This window comes from Fukomys damarensis, unplaced genomic scaffold (genome assembly GCF_012274545.1).
Source record: "Fukomys damarensis isolate Sample0158 unplaced genomic scaffold, DMR_v1.0_HiC HiC_scaffold_7, whole genome shotgun sequence".
NCBI classification, from domain to species: Eukaryota; Metazoa; Chordata; class Mammalia; order Rodentia; family Bathyergidae; genus Fukomys; species Fukomys damarensis.
Window position 1 is genome coordinate 14,299,323 of NW_022900919.1, and position 6,333 is coordinate 14,305,655.

A 6,333-nucleotide genomic window follows, 5' to 3' on the forward strand; every position below is an offset into this window, starting at 1 on the left:
TGAGTCTAAATCTTTGAAGGGCTGATATCCACTAATAATATGCTTTGCTTGATCGTTATGATTTCTCTCTGCCACTTAGTCATACTTTGGCCACCATGCTTCTTTTCACCCCCCCCAACACAGCACTTTAATTCTCTCACATAGGGCTGAGTGTTTATGAACCTGGGCCTGAGTCACCTTTAGAAGGAAGAGTTTCAACCTTCGCTGTATATTAGAGGGGGCTTTGTCATTGTTCATAGCCTGCCCCAGAAATTTTGCTTTAATTTGTCTGAAGTGGAGCCTATAATAGTTTGGACCATTGAGCAGAGTTTATTTATTTATTTATTTTTTTTCTATCCTGTTGCTATTGGGCTTGGCCTCATGACTCTCTGGCCAGTAGGATATTCCTAGATATGATGTGAGTAGAAGCCTTAAATGTGCTGTGTGTCTTTTCTTTGCACTCCAGCGATCCATCCTGAGAAGATCACGCCCTGGGAAGCTACCATTCCAGGGAGAATGAAATAGAGTAAGATTTCGACCTAAAAACGAGTTCTGTTCTGGGAGAATACTGGTAAAGTGGGTTTGTTCCTAAGTCTGACAAAATGAGTCTTATACAGTACAGCTGTGAGAGTTCACAACTCAAATATTCATAAATTAGGGACTTACATGCAAAGATGACCTGAATCCAACATATAATCTGGAGTAAACCCACCCCCTGAGCCAGCTTAGATCAGTCCAGCTCTAGTTACTAACAGACCTATCAGTGGAAAATAAATACCAAGTTTTGAGATATTTGTTACAAAGCATTGTTGCAGCAGTATCTAACTACTACAAGGCTTCAGTTCAAAGAAATCCCAATTCAGTTGTTTTGAACTACAGCTTAGTGCTGCAGTCTGAATGTCTGTGTGTCCTCCAAATTCACATGTTTAAACATAATCACCAGTGTCAGGGTATTGGGGGGCAGGGCCATTGGGAAGTGATTAGGTCCTGAGTGTCCAGTCCTCATGAGTGGGATGAATAGCCTTCATGTAAGGAGTCTCAGAGATCTGCCTTGCTTCTCATACCATACGAGGGAGCGGTAAGAAGATGCTTTCTATGAACCAGGAACAAGTCCTCACCAGACACCAAGTGTGCTGGCACCTTGATCTGGAATTCCCAACTACCAGCATGGTGAGAAATAACTTTTTAAAATAAGCCTACACATCTATGATATTTTGTTATAGCAGCCCAAATGGTCCAAGACACTCAGGCATCAGTATTTCTTTAAAATGCCTTCCAGATGTGCAGCCAGGGGGTGATTACTGCCAATTTGGAATATTGCTTCCTTGGTCTAAGAATCAGGCAATGATACCACTGCTTGAACTTGTGTTTCTTGAAACCTGGCTCTGGAACTATCAACACCGGAATCTCTGTCCATATGGGGCATCTCACTTGTTTCAAATTCTTGAGTCCTACTCTGACCTTCAGAATCAGACTTTCTGGAAATGGGTAAGGGAATCTGCATTTTAACACATTATTCCTCTGGTAGCTTTCAATTACACTAAAATTTGGGAAAGGCCCACTGAGAGGTTATATTACATTTCCTGTCACACCACAGTAAGAGAGTTGATGATGACTGAAGCTTTCTTATAAAATTTGAAGCCACTTCTGCTTGCCTTTATGAACATTCCGGTTTGAGACTCTTAGTCTTGATAGTGAGGATCTGGAGGAGGAGAACTGCATCTTGATCTGATTTCATATAATGCAGGAGGTTGGAGTAAGTTATTTCCAGCTCTCACACTGTGATTTTACACCATTATATCTGTCATTATAATCTATGCAGCACAGGTATGAAATGACTCAAACTCTAGCTACTGCAGACCAAAGGGTGGATGATCATCTCAACAGGAAGTTGGTGCTGCCTCAGGCATTAAATCACGCTGACCAATGGGACTCCAGATGCCTTTGGCCTTTAAGACTGAGCTGGGGCCCCACTGGGCCATGGAATATGCAGCAGCCACTGTAGATCCCTGTGGCTCTTGTCTTTTTTCTCTTTTCAGTTCTGTGCCCCCTTTCTGCCACATTTTATTCTCTTGGCATCAAGTCTGGACTTCAGTCTCATTGTTGGTCCTTTAGACTTGAGGTCCTGAGAATGAATCTCAACTTCTTCTGACGGACCCTGGCTTGGCTCAGCACTTGGCCCACTGGTTCTCTCTTTCAGCTGGAGAACTTGAAACAACTCCAAATCAGGCTGCTTCTAGGAGACCCCATCAGAACCCCTCATCAGAGGAGCCAGGTTTTCCACAGGCTTGCTGGGGATTCCAGTGGGCAGCCAAGGTTGACAACCATTTACTGGCAGAACCCACACCTCCCTGTAGTCACTGTCATCCTTTTCCCCACCGCCTGGATTAGACATGTGGTCCTGGAGTGCTGCTTCCAGCAAGAGGATTGGAACACGGTAACCACATTTCCATGCAATAGAAGAGCATTTTTATGTCTGTCCCAAGACAGGAGTTACTCCCTCCCCTCCAGGAGTACAGTTTGAAATATGCCACCGATCAGCAAGATGCAGGCCGAGAGTGTAGGTAGTTGGCCAAAGAAAACAGAGCACTCACCGGAGAGAGGCACAGACAGAAGGCTGCAGGGCCATAGAAAGTAGGGAAAGATGCCATTCCCCATAATGAGCAACCGGCGGCAGGCGCTTTGCAAAGCAATACAGTTGATAAATTCTCTGTACTTAAAGTGAACTTTGAACAGATGCATAAACAGAGATTGAGTGTTTTCTGCAAATAAAAGCAAGCAACGGCTTGATACAAAGAAGCCAAGTCCCAGCACAGAATGAAATGGAACAAGAATGGAGTGGGAGACAATGGAAGTCAATGAGCGGAACATAGGTAGTAAAATACATTTGGAAAAATCCGGATGAATCGTATGGTAGGCAAGCTTCTAGTGACACTAAAGAGGTGGGTCACCGTAGCTCTTAGAAGAAACTGGAAATGGGTATCAGAATCTCACTGTGTGGTATTTATAGTTTTCTGCATGCATTACAGCTTAAACTGACTATATCATAAATACTTTATCATTTTCATTGCAGAGGGTGGGCTCATCATTTTCAATTAATTTTTTTTTTTTGTTCTTGCCATGAAGTCTGGGCTAAGGAATGCCATCAAGTTCTTTTACAGAGACACAGAGTGGAGGGTTGGGGGTCCAGTTTGAAGGCAGAGCAAATGAGTAGGTCTCCCTAGGGAGTGGGACCTGAGCATTTGAATTTTCCTTTGTGAATCCTATGAGCTATGTTAGCACCCTCAGGCCCTGAAACGGAATCCATAGCAGTCATGAGAGGGAGGAATGGAAAAACTCTGGGAAGGATGTGGTTGGGACATTTTTTAATGAGACAGGGGTCCAGAAAGATCTGGAAGGTTGAGAGAATCAAGCAGAGTGTTTCAAAGTGGCCACGCTTGCTCTTCACCAAGATGAAAAACCAGATGTGTTTTTCCCTTATGCTGCGTGCCAGTGTCCACATGCTCAATACGGAGCCCAGGCTCACTCGCCCACCAGGGCCAGTGGCGGTGTGTGGGTGAGAACAGGGCCAGACGCTCTTCATCTGCCAGGATTGGATATCGATTGGAGTTTCTAGTGGAAATAAATAGACTTTGCTTTTCTCAGTGGTTTAAACAGATCTGCTTTAGAAAGAAAAACAAGGCTGAAAGTCAAGCGCTTTGAATGGACTTATTCACTCAGCCTTCATGTCGTTCTTTTTCTTCCCTGGTCTGCCAGGGAGGCAGCTCTCAGCCATGTTACCCCTGTGACTCTCTTTGGAAGAACTCAGGGAAACTCAGCCAAGGAGGGGGTTAAACCACATTGCCACTGAAGACAGATTAAAAGCCAGTGATTACCCGGTAGCTGAGCTGACACTGAGCCCAGCCCTGGCAATATGCTCCTGATAACAGCATGCAGTTCCATGGAAGGTCTCCTTAGATTTACTCAGAAAAGGGTAGATTAAAAAGAAACAAAACAATAAAAAGCCCAAACCTTAAATGGCTAGAGAGAAGCTGGGTGGTAGGAAAAACCTTTGCCAAGTTCTGTCTCTTGGAGTCTTTGGGAAAAAATTCCATCTCACACAGATTTAACGGAGAATTCCTCTAAAAGTTCAAATCTCGCCATTGCCTTTGAATATTTTCCTTTAAGATGGTGTTAATGAGCTTGATGTCTCCAAGACCATAAGATCTCATTGCTGCCCTTGCAGGGTTGGTGGCTACCTGAGGTCTGCTACTGAAATTCTCTCATCTAGAGATCCAGTTTCACCACAGATTTTTCCCCCCTCATTCCTTTATCTGAGAAGAAAGGAATATTTAGATATTCATTTGGCACATAACGAGATAACTATAACAAGTTAATTAGCTCTCAATTAAGTTGCATTTACCATACTTCCTGAATGTGTTCTTTGCAATTAGGGACATCTGATGAGCTTGGAGTATTGCTTGGCTTCCCACAGATAACACGAAGATGAGAACACCTCTCCTTGAGGCAGAGGCAGAATGGCATTGTCGTCTTGAAAGCCAGTATCAGGGTATGCATCCAACATGTCTAAGGATCAATTGCATGCAGTGACTGTTCAATTTGGTGAAATGGCAGGCTGAGCCAGTTATGTGGTGCAGAAGCAAGGAGTCGTGAAATTAGTACAATGTAAAGAGCTTTTGTCTCTGGAGTCCAGTAGATATGGGTTCAGGGATAGCTAACGATTTCTAGTTATGTGTTGCAATAACTGAGTAACTGCTATTTTGTGTTGCTATAACTGAATACCTGAGACTGGGTAATTTATAAAGGACAGAGATGTATTTAGCTCATGGTTCTGGACATGAAGTCCAAGAACATGGCACCAATAGCTTATGAGAGCCTTCTTGCCGTATCATAACATGGCTGAGGGCATCTGTGGTGAGACAGTAGGCAGCCAGAGAGAGATGTTTTTATAACAGAGCTGCTCTTGAAATAACTCAACAATCTATCCCTCTATTAATCCATAAATGGATTAACTCACTTATGAGAGCAGAGTCCTCATGATCCAGTCACCTGTAAATACTGGTGACAATATGAATTTGGAACTAAGTTCTCAACCTATGCAGTTTTGGGGACACATTCAAATCAGAACAATGATTTTGGACAAGTACCTAAACTCTCCAAGCTTCAGTTTCCCTATTTGTATGCTAGTGTATTCATCAATTTCCTGATGCTGGGATAAAATACCTGACACCCACAGTTTCAAGGAGAAGAGGTTTATTATAACTCATGGTTTTCAAAAGATTCAGGCCATAGTTATTTGGATCCAACGCTGAAACGGCACGGCAGAAGGGCCTGGTGGAGGACAATAGCTCATATGGTATCCAGGAAGGAAAGAGAGAGGGAGAGAGGGGGGGAGGGAGAGAGAGAGAGAAGGCGTTAGGGACACAAATACCCCTTTGGGTCACACCTCCAGTGGCCCACCTCCCACCAGGTCCCACCTCTTAACAACACATTCACCTACTGAACTCATCAATGGAAAAGTCCATCCATGAGAACAGCATCCCATGATCAAATCACCTTCCACACACATGAGACATGTAAACCGTAATAGTTAGTGACAGTAAAGGCCTCCTTAGAGTTGTATAGACCGGAGAGAATGAAGGGTAAAACTCTATGGTTTCCCTGTATAGTAGACATGGTTGTTAGTTCATAAATGTGTATCTGTGGTCTCGGTCACCTGGCAGGATTTGGTAGAGGAGTCACCTGGCTAAACTCTAGGGGGTTAGCTGTCATTTGAAGTCACTGCAGACTCCCCTAATTCAGTTTTATTGCTTTGCCAGTGGTGAAATCTTTATGAAGACACCATCAGAATATTACAGAAAATCCAGGGAATATGGAAGGGTAAGGTGAGTTATTCATTTTACCTTGTTGTTTCCCTTAAGAGCACATCATTCAGTGTGCCTAAAGTCAGACAGAAATGATTGCATTTATCAGACGAATGAGTATGAAACTGGTCTCCAGTGGGGAGAAAATGGAGCGCTGTCAGGGTGAAGAAAGGGTGAAGGCTTCCCTGAAAGCATGCACCCCACAGTATGAGAAGGACTCCCGGGTACTGGCTCCATCCCTTTCTTTCCAAGGGCTCACCTCTCCTTCAACACCAGCTACGATTAAAAAGCCACGTTGAAGAATCATCAGAAAGTGGGAAAAAATTTACAAACTAATTTGCATTTTAATGAATTTTTAATTGAACCCAAATCTGTTGTTTCTGTTTAAAGATGCAGTGCTGACTTTGTGGTCTCTGCGGCTGAGGGCCAAGTGGGAACTTGATGTGATAAAAACAATGATAATGCTAAGCTTAATTAGGTTTGAAAACTT

The 6,333-nt window shown here is 43.5% G+C and overlaps 1 long non-coding RNA gene across 1 annotated transcript; it reads left to right on the forward strand.

Moving 5' to 3' along the window:
• Window positions 1-1,057: 1,057 nt before the first annotated feature.
• On the forward strand, window positions 1,058-5,864 carry LOC104860030. Its single transcript, XR_779551.1, has 3 exons — window positions 1,058-1,149; window positions 4,413-4,528; window positions 5,799-5,864. It is a non-coding gene; the product is annotated as an uncharacterized LOC104860030 (long non-coding RNA).
• Window positions 5,865-6,333: the final 469 nt, after the last annotated feature.